This window comes from Trematomus bernacchii, unplaced genomic scaffold (assembly GCF_902827165.1).
Source record: "Trematomus bernacchii unplaced genomic scaffold, fTreBer1.1, whole genome shotgun sequence".
In the NCBI taxonomy this organism is placed as follows: domain Eukaryota; kingdom Metazoa; phylum Chordata; class Actinopteri; order Perciformes; family Nototheniidae; genus Trematomus; species Trematomus bernacchii.
The window spans coordinates 5,245,339-5,256,713 of NW_022987910.1; the positions used below are offsets into that span (position 1 = coordinate 5,245,339).

Consider the following 11,375-nt stretch of genomic DNA (forward strand, 5'->3'; position numbering starts at 1 on the left):
CTCGTGCCCAAAAGCAGCATCTATGCAGAAGTGTTCCTTGAAAATGTCTCTGAAATAATCGTGCAATAAAAGATTTGAAAAAGACAAATAGCTGTATTTCAACGGAGTCTATTGCGGCGCCTATATGTCGATATTATACAATAATAATAGCAACATTAATACTAACATAAATAAGAATAAGAATAACCTGAATAACCTAGGTAATCTTTTTTAAGTATCTGCATTTTTTTGCCGAAACAGATCCTCTCGCCAGAGGAATGAAAGCCAGCTAAATGTAGGCTAATTGTCAAACTTTCAAACTTCTTGATGAAAAATTGTATGTTATTCAAAACAAAATCACTAATTCGTTATTTTGGAACATCATTTCTCCAAAACACATAACAACCCCTCAAATATTCAAGAGAATGCAAATTTGAAATATCACAAAAAAAACGTGAGCTTATTCAGAATACAAAGCAGAACCAAGAGAACCATGCTCCTGTTCTTAAATTATAATGTGCTTCCAGTTAAGAATAATATAGATATTAAATGGCTGCTAGTTTATCACTCAATAATACGGGGCCAACATGCATTTTTTTCATATGAAGATATTCTCTATTGACTCAGATGAGTTGCATTAATTGATCTGGAACATGATGAAATCAACAGACCTTGCGTGTCAAATGTAGCTTGTTGTCAAAGGCTACATACATTTCTTCAAAAACATTAAATTCAGAAGGTCAGAAAACTGTACATTTTAATTTAAAGTTAAATGTAAATCCTAAAAGTGTCTGGACCAGGGACGTTGCCTGGATCTCATTGGGGCCTAAGCCAAGCCCAACAATTTTACATAACACAAATATATACAGTGAAGGAAATAATTATTTGATCCCTTGCTGATTGTGTAAGTGTACACTTACAAAGGAATGGACAGTCTATAATTGTAATGGTAGGTTTATTTGACTAATGAGAGACAGAATATCAAAAATAATATCCGGAAATGTCCATCATATAAGAGATATATATTGATTTGCATTTAACTGTGGGAAATAAGTATTTGATCCCCTTGCAACCAACAAGAATTCTGGCTCCCACAGACCGGTTACATATCCTCTTCCTTTAAAAAAGTACTCCTATACTTGTTACCTGTATAATAGACACCTGTCCACAGAATCAATCAATCAGATTCCAACCTCTCCACCATGGGCAAGACTAAAGAGCTGTCTAAAGGCCCTGACACACCGGGCAGTCACCAGAGAACTCGCCGACACCCGACACCGACAGTTCCATCGACGAGTTCTCCTGCGTATTGGCCGTGTGTCGCACTGGAAATCACCGCAAAGACTTCAGCCGAGCACGTACGAACTGCGCATGCGTGAGTGGCAATAACTCTCCTTACCAGCAGGCGGCGGTAGTGTGTATTCGTCATTCAAAATAGGCAACAACCAGAAGACAGAGAAGAAGAACAGACTGATATAAACAAACAAATAGCATGTGCGTTCCATTTTCACTCTCGTCCATCGAAAACATGTTTTAGAATATAAAAATACATGAATGATGAAATGAGCACATAAAGTGCAGACATACTATAAAATCACAGTTAATAGACCTGCATCTGATGATCGCAGTGTTCTGGCGGGTGTGTAGTTTATTGACTCAGCAATGTAATAATGGCCACTTCTTGCTAAATTTACGATGAGATGAAAAACCAGACTCGACCAAACAAGTCACGGAGCTCTCAGCAGAGGACAGCCGGGGACGCTCCCGCCGATATCAGAGATGTCCCTGCTATGTGTGGGAGGTAAGAGAGGACATTTAAGGGCTATGTTTGATGTCTTTAAGTATCACCTGCTGGTGTTTAGCTGCTGTCTTGTGTCTTAAATCGTTTGTTTACGTCCCTCACTTCCGTTTCGCTTCTCATTTGCTAGCTGAACAGCTGATCAGAGTGGTTTCTTGGCCCGATAGCTTGTGTCCGAAATCGGCCGGGTGTCGACCGTGAAAGGCCAAATAAGGCGTGTCACGGCCGAGGGTTCGGGACACACCAAATTGACTTTGGGCGACAAGGAACCCGTTTTCGCCCAACAACGCAAGACGGCCGATATCGGCCTGGTGTGTAGGGGCCTTATGGCGCGTTTCCACTACAGCGCGCAGCCCGGTTTAAGAGGGCTGTGACGTCAGCGGCCCGTTTGTGGTTGCGTTTCCACTTGGCCTAGTACCGGCCGGCGGGTCCTAATTCACAGTTTTTCTGGCCTCATAAAATCGTGGGGCTAGGGTTTGTGACGTCAACGCTCTCGGCTGCTGATTGGTCGGAGAGAATCGTCACAATCGCGCGCGAGATAATCCCTAGCGTCGCATATATACAGCGATGCTTGCAGCATTTTTACAAACAGCATTTTTGTTAACAGAGGACTAAGAAGTTAACAATGGCAAAGAAAAGCACACCATGGTCGGTCGAGGAAGTCACGACGTTCCTCCATTACATTTCTGATGACAAGATCCAGCGGGAGCTCGACGGGATGACTCGAAATATTAAAGTATTTCAGGAGGTGTCTACACTGATGGCCACAAGCGGGTACTCAAGGACTGTCGTGCAGTGTAGGGAAAAACTTAAAAAGATGAAGGGTGAATATCGCTTGGTGAAGGACAATAACAACACCAGTGGTGCCAGTAGGAAAAACTGGAAGTGGTTTGACCTCATGAACAGCATTTACGGCCATAGACCGGCTAGCGGAGGGAGGGAGGGAGGCCTGGACTCAGCAACAGCGTTACTGGAGTCTATGAATGGTACGTTTTTGCTAACGCTCTGTTATTTTCTTGAAACCTTTGTGTCCCTATCTGTTCTAAAGCTCACTTCTAACAAATAAGTCTATTGTATCCTTACATTTATGTTCGACAACCCATGCTTTTATGGAGCCCCGAAGGCTAGCTAGCTAGCTAAGACAGATAGCATTAGCTAGAGCTAGTGTTTGCTAACACCACATGTGCCATTGTTTACGTTCAGTTTGTCTTTTCTATAGTTGTTGTTGCTATTTATAGTATTGTGCTGCAGTAGTTTGTGGAATTAACAAGTCATGTTTCTGTTCTAGATGATTACGTTTTGAATAGCGAGGATGAACCAACACCGTCCGGTGCATCGATATCATCCATATCTACAGCACAAACTCCAGCTCGAGCACAGACACCAACACGAGCACAGACACCAACGCCGAGTGCCAGCTCGACACCGCGTGTGGTTCTAGGTAAGAAATAGGCTGGAATTGTGACTTTAAAAAAAAAATGTAGACCATCCATCGTCAGTAAGTAAAATAAGCTGTACCACTGTGTGCGAATGCTCTGTTACAAGTAAAGTAACTAGCTAGTAAGCAGCTAGTATCTAGGGCCAGAACTTTCTTTAATTCATCCTTACTGTTCTGTTTATACATTTTATTCTTATATCCTTGTGTGACCTGTACCTGTGTTTTTTCATTGTTATTGCTAATTATTATTTATATAATTATCTTGTCACCCAGGCAAGAGGAGACGAGGAGGAGAGGAACTGGCCCTGCTGGAACGGCAACTGGCCCAGCAGAAGGAACACCAGGAGCAGAACCTGGCCCAGCAGGAGAAGATCCATGCCGAGCAGAGGGAAGACCGGGTCCTGCAGGCTCAGTACATGAACCAGACCATGGTGGAGGCGAGGGAGGCGAGGGTGTTGGAAGCCGCCTTGAGAAGGGAGGAGATGGCTCACGCAGAGAGCTTTAATGCATCCTTCATGCGCACTATTTGCCAGGTGCTAGTGGGAACGGGCAGCCAACGTGCCCCGTCTCCTCCGCCTCTGTGATCCAATAACCTCTGGCTGTACTTTCTTGTATATTTTTTATCTTTAATACAATACAATCATTTTTTTTTTTGTATTGTATAATGCCATGCCTTTTTTATGCTGCTGCAAGAAAACACTTTGTGTTAAATAAAGTACTTCTTTGACTTATCTTATTGCTTGTTGATAAATAATTGCACCCAACAGCGATCACACAGAAAGATGGCATCATCTAGGCGTCCCTCTTCAGTCAGAAATATCATAAACACCATCATTGCCCACAAAGCACTGCACAGTGAAACCTTTATCATCTGTTGCAATTAAAGCAAATAAGAGAATAAATACTTGGTTAAATAAAACATTTTAAGTCTTTAGCAGGACAACTCTGCATACTGTTTGAAATTGAGTTTGCTCGCTTGAGGTCCTCTAAAACATAACATTACATATTTTGTAATGGTATTAAGAATACATGATAAATAATACATTTAGTAAAAATTACTCAATTGTAATACCCTCGTTGTGCTAGACTCAAACACATTGCTTATATATTTAAAAGAGAAGAGAACAAAATAAACTATAACTACACTGTAGCTATGTTCGTATGACAAAATACAAAACCTTGAAGCTGAATATAGTTCTGCTGTGTTTTACACTGTTGTATTTATGTTTATAGTTTGCTTTGATATTTGCTTAGATTATTTTTATGGGGCAGTAAATACTGGTGCTTGAAATTCAAATATTTACTAAATAGTCAATTCTGATAAAATGTCTTGGGTTTAAATAATTTGATAAACACATGTATGTGAAACATTATTTTTTTATTTATGTTCAATACCATACAATGACTATTTATGTATTCAGGTAGCGCATCAGACCCTCTCGTATGTCCCTGCCCTCCTCCTCTGCACCTTGTGCCACTGCTACCCCTGGCTCTGCTGCTGGTGCATCCCACCCATCATCATAGGTCTCTCCATGACTCTCGCAGAGGTTATGCAGAGCACAGCATGTCAGCACCATTGATTTAACAAGTTTCACATCACAGTCATTTCTTTTCATGAGGCAACGCCACCTTCCCTTCAGTCTACCAAAAGCGTTTTCAACCACTACCCGTGCTCTGCAAATCTTCTTGTTGTATGTCACATGTTCTTCTGTTAGCCGTCCAGTGTCAGCGAAGGGTTTTATGAGCCAGTTTTGCAAGGGATAGGCATTGTCTCCCAGGATGTAATAGCCAGCATTCACCCCACCAATGTTCCTGGTGCAAGCTGGAAAGTAGTTGCCACGACTGGCCAACTCCCACAATGTGGACAGTCTCAAAACCCGAGCGTCATGCAAGCTCCCAGGCATTCCTGCAAACACATTCCAGAAATGTCCCTTACCATCAACAACTCCTTGAAGGATGATGGAGTGCCAGCCTTTACGGTTGAAATAGTCACAGTGGTATTCCTGTGGTGCCAAGATGGGTATGTGTGACCCATCAATAGCACCTACACACTGAGGGAGCCCCCACCTGTTCTCAGTGTAGGCAGCCATTTCTGCAAATTTCTCCCGGTCTGGTGAACGAATTAGTTCCGGTACTAACAACGTCTCTGCAGCAGCACAGAAGTCTTGCACACACCGGCACACAGTTGTCTTGCTCACTCCGAAAATATGTCCTATGCTTCTGTACTCTGAGCCGGTAGCAAGCTTCCACAGTGCGATGGCCACTCTCTTCTTAAAAGGTATACACACGCGGAATGGTGTGTCCTGTCTCTCCATCGCTGGCCGCAGTTTGTTGCACAGGTAGACGTAGGTTTCTTCAGACATCCTGAAGTTCTCCACCCACTGAGTGTGTGTGAAAGATGGAACAATCACATTCCACCACTCGGTAGCTCGGTCGAGCATCCAAACACATGGTCTAGGGCGGCGAAGTAACTTCTGAAATACACAAACAAAAGCATACATATTTTAATACGTAAAAGTGGTAGCTACAATTAATTAAATACTTGAAATACTTTGGTCGTATGGGGAGCGTGAGCCTAAACACATTGCTACTGTAGTTAGCGAACGTTAGCTTACCAAGTAGCATTGTAGTCTCGAAGAAGTATTAGTAGTAGTAGTTAGAGTCCTCCTGTAGTCTCTGCGGGCTGCCAGAACTCTCGCGTCAGCTTCCTCTATACCTCGTCTTGCTACAAGTTGCCTCTTTCGAAACATCTCTTGCCTATTTCTTGTGATAAAGAACCACACAGCAAGCAACAAGCAAACGATCTTTTCAACATCCTCCATTGTTGTGTGTTGTGTCGCTTTGTCGCATTGAAGATGACGTCACGGCAGTTTTAAGCAGCGTCGCTCCGCCTACACTGCGTTACTATAGATACTGACCCGGTTCCTAAACTGTAATGGAAACGCGCCACAAAGTGAGCTGGTCCTAACGAGGCCGGGCGCGGCCAAAGGAGGCCGAGCGGGGCCGAGCGAGGCCGTGTAGTGGAAACGCGCCATTAAGGACCTCAGGGACAAGATTGTAGACCTGCAAAAGGCTGGGATTGGCTACACAACCCACTCTCTTCAGTCTGCGTACAAATGACACGACTTTACACATTGGAAATGTGTGCAATAGATACGCAGATTTTGCGTGCATATGATACGCCAACCAAATGAGCAGGCGACCGATTAGGCGATTTTCTGTAAGAGAGGCTCTCTGGACACATTTTTTTAACCAGATGAAGAGGAGATAGAGGAAGATTTCTCAGAAATGGAAGACAACAGCGATCCAGACTATGAGCCTACAACAGACCAGGAAGAGGCCCCTGAGGGAGAGGCCCCTGAGGGAGAGGAGGGAAAGGCCCCTGAGATAGAGGCCCCTGAGGGAGAGGAGCCTGAGGTGACATTCCAGTCCAAGAATGGCAACCTGCTCTGGCATTCATCCCCCCGGGAGAGAGGAGGCAGAGTAAGAGGGGAAAACATAGTGAGGATGACACCAGGGCCAACTCGGTATGCAGTATCTCGTGTGGATGAAATCAAATCCAGCTTTCAAATGTTTCTACCAGAGTCCATTGAAAAGATTATAATTGACATGTCAAACTTGGAGGGTAGGTGTGTGTTTGGAGACAAGTGGGAAGAATTGGACCAGGCAGCCCTCCAAGCCTACATAGGTCTGTTGATTCTGGCAGGATTATATGGTCAAACCATGACGCTACAATGAGTCTGTGGGATGCAGAGTCCAGCAGAGGACGAGAGGCGCTCTCCTCAAAATTCGCATTTACAGACACGCACACTCTGGTGTCATGTGTCCCAAAAAAAAACAAGAACGTTATCTTGATGAGCACCCTGAACAAAGATGCCGCTGTCAGCACCAGGGAGGATAGGAAGCCACAGATGATCCTGGACTACAACAGCAACAAAGGGGGAGTTGATTGCCTGGATAAGGTATAGTAATGTATTTGTTCATCTTTCATGCATGTTGATTCATGTAAAACATTTAGTTTTACGTCAGACAGATAAAATATTGCTTGCAAGTTTCTAATCTCTTATTCCTTGTTTTATTTCAGCTTACTGGTACCTACACCTGAGAATGACGGCCCGGTGGCCAGTGGCAGTGTTCCACAATATGATAGACATCTCTGCCTTCAATGCATATGTGGTGTGGACAGCAATAAATCCGGCCTGGAATGAGAGGAAGCACCACATGAGGAGACTCTTCCTGGCAGAGCTTGGGAAAGCTCTTCCTGGAAGAGCTTGGGAAAGCTCTGCCAACTTCTGCAAGGAACATTCAACCACAATTGTGCATTGCCAACTATGTGCGGGAACGAACGAACACACACACACACACACACACACACACACACACACACACACACACACACACACACACACACACACACACACACACACACACACACACACACACACACACAGTTTTGTTACCACAGTTGACAGCATGTATCCATTATTCACCAACTGTTCAACCTTGACTGAGACAATGAACCTCTACTCACTTCATCAGTGGAGACAAAAGTAGACAGCAAAGTATTACATCAAAACGTTAGGTTAAATATACTTTAAAGGAATACTATTAATTAAGCAGAAGAATAACCCTCATATATGTTATCTTGCGTTTTACAATATTTAATTATAATTTAATATGGATTGACATTTCAATCAATTTTACAGAGATTCAGTTTCAAAATACGTTTACCAGAAATGTAGTGACGTAGAAGTATAAAGTACTTACGCAAGTACTTAGGATCAAACTTGAGTATTAGTTTATTTTCTTCACTGTCCACAACTCATTTAAAGGTTCAGCTTGAGTATTTTTCATTTATTTAACAGGGACACACTGTAAAAATGGCTGTGAAATCCACAGTTATTTACAGTGTTTGTGCACAGTCAATTACTGTATACTATTTTAGAGTATAATACCGTGTTTCCTACCAAAAATTACTGTACCTCTGGAGTTACTTAAAAAATATCAGTAGTAACGTCCCAACTGTAGAAAATCACAGTAACCAACAATGTACTGTATATATTCACAGTAACCAACAATGTACTGTAGATATTCACAGTAACCAACAATGTATTGTAGAAGATCATAGTAACCAACAATGTACTGTAGAAGATCACAGTAACCAACAATGTACTATAGATAATCACAGTAACCAACAATGTACTGTAGAAGATCACAGTAACCAACAATGTACTGTAGAAGATCACAGTAACCAACAATGTACTGTAGAAGATCACAGTAACCAACAATGTACTGTAGATATTGTTAGAAGTATTCGTTGTTCTCGCGTCCAGGAGAGAAGCTTAGAATGAAGAGACTAATGGAGTCTCCGGAAAGGTTCAAATTAGTTGAGTTTAATTAAATGGCACGGTGATACAACAAGCAGAGGGTAAGAGGAGAGACAGAGCAGTGAAGAGGTGAAGAAGGGTCTCGAGACAGCTGGTTATATATAAAATATCCCCTCCGTAGGCTCCTCCTCGAGGGCCGGTTCGCGTTGCTGGGGGTCGTCTTCAATGTCCGTTATCGCGCATAACAGAGGATTCAGACGTTGTACATTCATTGCATAACTCCACACACCTCTTCTCCTCATACTCTCTTTCATTACTTTTTATTTAATCCATTATAACGGCTGTAAATAGCAATATGGTCTAGCTGCGGCCGCGGCAAGTACACAACACTACACGACACGCCCCCTACACGACACGCCCACCTGACACGACACGACGGTGGCTGAGAGACATTAGTGATCTCCAGTGTGCTGGGTAGTGTGGCGGCGGAGGGAGCCGAGGGCACCACCGGAGGAGAGGCGAGCGATGACAGCAGCATCACCGTGGTGCAGCTCCCCGCACAGACTGAGGGGACTTGTTACACGGAGCCCATCACCGGGGAAGCCTGCGGCGGGAGAAGGCGGTCTGCTCGGCCTGCCCTTGGCTCTGGGGTCCCTCCTTAAAAAAAGTCTCATCATACTTAATCCTAGACAGTAGCACATGGTATATATTGTACGACTTTGTCATTTTTTTTAATGTTGATATGTATTCGCTCATAGCCTACTGTGCCTTTCACGCAGACAATACAAGTGCATTTTGAAATGACAAATAGGTTTATGTTTCAAGTTTATTTGCATTAAAAACGTGTTTTTAAACCCTTCTGTTCAAATTTGATATTTTGTTTCTTAAAAGATTAAATCTTTAAAAACATGCTGTTTGCCATTTTTAAAGTTTGATGGAAGAAATTAAAATATAGGTCACTGACGTGGAGCTTTAGGCCTGCTGGTCAAACCATGACGCTACAATGAGTCTGTGGGATGCAGAGTCCAGCAGAGGACGAGAGGCGCTCTCCTCAAAATTCGCATTTACAGACACGCACACTCTGGTGTCATGTGTCCCAAAAAAAAAACAAGAACGTTATCTTGATGAGCACCCTGAACAAAGATGCCGCTGTCAGCACCAGGGAGGATAGGAAGCCACAGATGATCCTGGACTACAACAGCAACAAAGGGGGAGTTGATTGCCTGGATAAGGTATAGTAATGTATTTGTTCATCTTTCATGCATGTTGATTCATGTAAAACATTTAGTTTTACGTCAGACAGATAAAATATTGCTTGCAAGTTTCTAATCTCTTATTCCTTGTTTTATTTCAGTTTACTGGTACCTACACCTGAGAATGACGGCCCGGTGGCCAGTGGCAGTGTTCCACAATATGATAGACATCTCTGCCTTCAATGCATATGTGGTGTGGACAGCAATAAATCCGGCCTGGAATGAGAGGAAGCACCACATGAGGAGACTCTTCCTGGCAGAGCTTGGGAAAGCTCTTCCTGGAAGAGCTTGGGAAAGCTCTGCCAACTTCTGCAAGGAACATTCAACCACAATTGTGCATTGCCAACTATGTGCAGGAACGAACGAACACACACACACACACACACACACACCCACACACACACACACACACACACACACACACACACCACACACACACACACACACACACACACACACACACAGTTTTGTTACCACAGTTGACAGCATGTATCCATTATTCACCAACTGTTCAACCTTGACTGAGACAATGAACCTCTACTCACTTCATCAGTGGAGACAAAAGTAGACAGCAAAGTATTACATCAAAACGTTAGGTTAAATATACTTTAAAGGAATACTATTAATTAAGCAGAAGAATAACCCTCATATATGTTATCTTGCGTTTTACAATATTTAATTATAATTTAATATGGATTGACATTTCAATCAATTTTACAGAGATTCAGTTTCAAAATACGTTTACCAGAAATGTAGTGACGTAGAAGTATAAAGTACTTACGCAAGTACTTAGGATCAAACTTGAGTATTAGTTTATTTTCTTCACTGTCCACAACTCATTTAAAGGTTCAGCTTGAGTATTTTTCATTTATTTAACAGGGACACACTGTAAAAATGGCTGTGAAATCCACAGTTATTTACAGTGTTTGTGCACAGTCAATTACTGTATACTATTTTAGAGTATAATACCGTGTTTCCTACCAAAAATTACTGTACCTCTGGAGTTACTTAAAAAATATCAGTAGTAACGTCCCAACTGTAGAAAATCACAGTAACCAACAATGTACTGTATATATTCACAGTAACCAACAATGTACTGTAGATAATCACAGTAACCAACAATGTACTGTAGATATTCACAGTAACCAACAATGTATTGTAGAAGATCATAGTAACCAACAATGTACTGTAGAAGATCACAGTAACCAACAATGTACTATAGATAATCACAGTAACCAACAATGTACTGTAGAAGATCACAGTAACCAACAATGTACTGTAGAAGATCACAGTAACCAACAATGTACTGTAGAAGATCACAGTAACCAACAATGTACTGTAGATATTGTTAGAAGTATTCGTTGTTCTCGCGTCCAGGAGAGAAGCTTAGAATGAAGAGACTAATGGAGTCTCCGGAAAGGTTCAAATTAGTTGAGTTTAATTAAATGGCACGGTGATACAACAAGCAGAGGGTAAGAGGAGAGACAGAGCAGTGAAGAGGTGAAGAAGGGTCTCGAGACAGCTGGTTATATATAAAATATCCCCTCCGTAGGCTCCTCCTCGAGGGCCGGTTCGCGTTG

General features: G+C 42.5%; 1 long non-coding RNA gene across 1 annotated transcript; it reads left to right on the forward strand.

Moving 5' to 3' along the window:
* Positions 1-2,735: 2,735 nt before the first annotated feature.
* Positions 2,736-3,532, forward strand: LOC117470537. The gene is made up of 3 exons (XR_004554700.1): positions 2,736-2,763; positions 3,066-3,218; positions 3,489-3,532. It is a non-coding gene; the product is annotated as an uncharacterized LOC117470537 (long non-coding RNA).
* Positions 3,533-11,375: the final 7,843 nt, after the last annotated feature.